This window comes from Mandrillus leucophaeus, unplaced genomic scaffold (assembly GCF_000951045.1).
Source record: "Mandrillus leucophaeus isolate KB7577 unplaced genomic scaffold, Mleu.le_1.0 Scaffold66, whole genome shotgun sequence".
NCBI classification, from domain to species: Eukaryota; Metazoa; Chordata; class Mammalia; order Primates; family Cercopithecidae; genus Mandrillus; species Mandrillus leucophaeus.
Genome location: NW_012107141.1, coordinates 3,765,877 through 3,768,951, shown reverse-complemented (window position 1 = coordinate 3,768,951; position 3,075 = coordinate 3,765,877).

The following is a 3,075-nucleotide window of genomic DNA, read 5'->3' as shown; positions in this document are numbered from 1 at the left end:
TCTATCATTGATGGGCATTTGGGTTGGTTCCAAGTTTTTGCTATTGTAAATAGTGCTGCAGTAAACATACATGTGCATGTGTCTTTGTAGTAGAATGATTTATAATCATTTGGGCATATACCAGCAATGGGATTGCTGGGTCAAATGATATTTCTGGTTCTAGATCCTTGAGGAATCACCACACTGTTTTCTACAGTAGTCGAACTAATTTACATTCCCGCCAAGAGTTTAAAAGCATTCCTGTTTCTCCACAGCTTCTCCAGCATCTGTTATTTCCTGACCTTTTAATAATCGCCATTCTAACTGGTGCGAGATGGTATCTCATTGTGGTTTTGATTTGCATTTCTCTAATGACCAGTGATGATATGTTTCTTGGTCACATACATGTCGTCTTTTGAGAAGTGTCTGTCCATATCCTTTGCTCACTTTTTGATGGGGAAAAACACAATTTTAAAATGAGCAAATGACTTGAGTAGATATTTCTCCAAAGAAGATATGCAAAATGCCAACAAGCACAGGAAAAGATGCTAGAAATCATTAGTCATTAGGGAAACAGAAATCAAAACCACAATACGTAGCCCTTTACATCCACTAAGGTGGCTATCAAAATAATAATAATAATAGTAATAATAATAATAAAACAGACAATAACAAGCGTGGCCAGGAAATGGAGGAATTCGAGCTTTCATAAATTGCTGGTGGGAATTTAAAATGATGAAGCTGTCTTGGAAGCAGTCTGGCAGTTCCTCAAAGGAGTAAACAGAGAGTTACCATATGACCTAATAATTCTACTCCTAGGTATAAGCCTCAGAGAAATTAAAGCAAAGGTCCACCTAAAAACTTGAATGCAGATGTTCATAGCAGCATTCTTCATAATAGCCAAAAGGTATAATAACCCAAATGTCCATCAACTGATCAACAGATATATGAAATGTGATATGTCCATACAATGGAAGGTTGTTCAGCCATAAGAAGGAATTAAGTACTGATAACATGCTACAACATGGATGAACTTTGAAAATATTACATTAGGCCAGGCGCAGTGGCTTGCACCTGTAATCCCCGCACTTTGGGAGGCTGAGGTGGGTGGATCACGAGGTTAGGAGTTTGAGACCAACCTGACCAACATGGTGAAACCCCGTCTGTACTAAAGATACAAAAATTAGCCCAGCGTGGTGGCGTGTGCCTGTAATCCCAGCTACTCGGGAGGCTGAGGCAGGAGAATCGCTTGAACCTGGGAGGTGGAGATTGCAGTGAGTTGAGATTGCGGCATTGCACTCCAGCCTAGGCGACAGGGCGAGGCTCCATCTCAAAAAGAAAAAAAAAAAAAAGAAAATATTACATTAATATTACATTAAGTAAGTGACAGCAGTCACCAGACACCATATTGTATGAATCCACTTACAAAATGCCCAGATAGGTAAATCTACAGAGGCAGAAGCTAGATTAGTGTTTGCCTAGGACCTAGGGGGCTATGGGAAATGCAAAGTGACTGCAAAAGATAGGAAGGTTTTTTGCTGGAGTGACTAAATTATCCTAAAATGGTTGTGGGGATGCTTGTACAACTCTACAAATATAGTAAAGACCACTGATACTTCAAATGGATAAATGGTATGGTATGTGATTTATACTTTAATAAAGCTGTTTTAAAAAGCTATTAGAGGGAAAAAAGCTGTTAGAGCTTAAAGTGAGTTAAGCAAGGTTGCAGAATACAAGATCAATACAGAAAAATCAACTGTATATATAGAAAAATCAATTCTATATATGGAAATGAACAAGTGGAAATTGAGATTTTTTTTTTAAAGTACCATTTATGGCCAGGCATGGTAGCTCATGCCTGTAATCCCAGCACTTTGGGAGGCTAAGGTGGGGGGATCACTTGAAGTCAGGAGTTCAAGACCAGCCTGGCCAACATGGTGAAATCTCTACTAGAAATATAAAATATTTCTACTTCATCTCTACTAGAAATATAAAAATTAGCTGGGTGTGGTGGTGCATGCCTGTAATCCCAGCTACTTGGGAGGCTGAGGCAGGAGAATCACTTGAACCCGGGAGGCGGAGGTGTTAGTGAACTGAGATCATGCCACTGTACTCCAGCCTGAGTGACTCTCTGTCCAAAAAAAAAAGAAAGAAAGAAAGAAAAAAAGACCATTTACAATATCAAGGAAAACCTGACATACAGAATACAAGCAAGATTCGTATGCTAAAAACTACCAAACATTGGCCAAGTGCTGTGGTTCACACCCGTAATCCCAGCACTTTGGGAGGCGCAGGCGGGCAGATCAGGAGGTCAGGAGATCGAGACCATCTTGGCCAACATGGTGAAAACCCATCTCTATTAGAATACAAAAAATTAGCTGGGCGTGGTGGTGTGTTCCTGTAATCCCTGCTACTTGGGAGGCTGAGGCAGGGGAATCACTTGAACCCAGGAGGCAGAGGTTGCAGTGAGCTGAGATCATGCCACTGCACTCCAGCCTGAGCAACAGAGCAAGACTCCGTCTCAAAAAACAAAACAAAACAAAACAAAACAAAACAAAACAAAACTACCGAACATTGAAGAAACAAAGACTTAAATAAATCAAAAGATATGTGATGTTCATGGATCAAAAGACTTTAAATTGTTAAGATTTCAATTCTTCCTAAATTGTATTATATTATAATAATATAATTGACTGGTTTTTTGTAAGTTCTGTTAGTTTTGCTTCATATATTTTGGGGTTCTGTTGCTTTGTGGATATACATTTATAATTGTCATATCTTCACCTCCATAAAGACCCTAACTCCAATACAGTCAAAATGGCAGGGGATGTTAGGGCTTCAACATATGAATTTGTTGGCAGAGAGCGGGGATGCAAGTCAGCCCGTAGCACTGAATAATATTCCACTGTATGGATATCCTACACTTTATCCATTTGCCTTTTTTTTTTTTTTTTTTTTTTTTGAGTCTTGCTTTGTTGCCTAGGCTGGAGTGCAGTGGCATGATCTTAGCTCACTGCAACCTCCGCCTCCTGAATCCAAGCGATTCTCCCACCTCAGTCTCCCAAGTAGCTGGGATTACAGGCGTCTGCCACCATG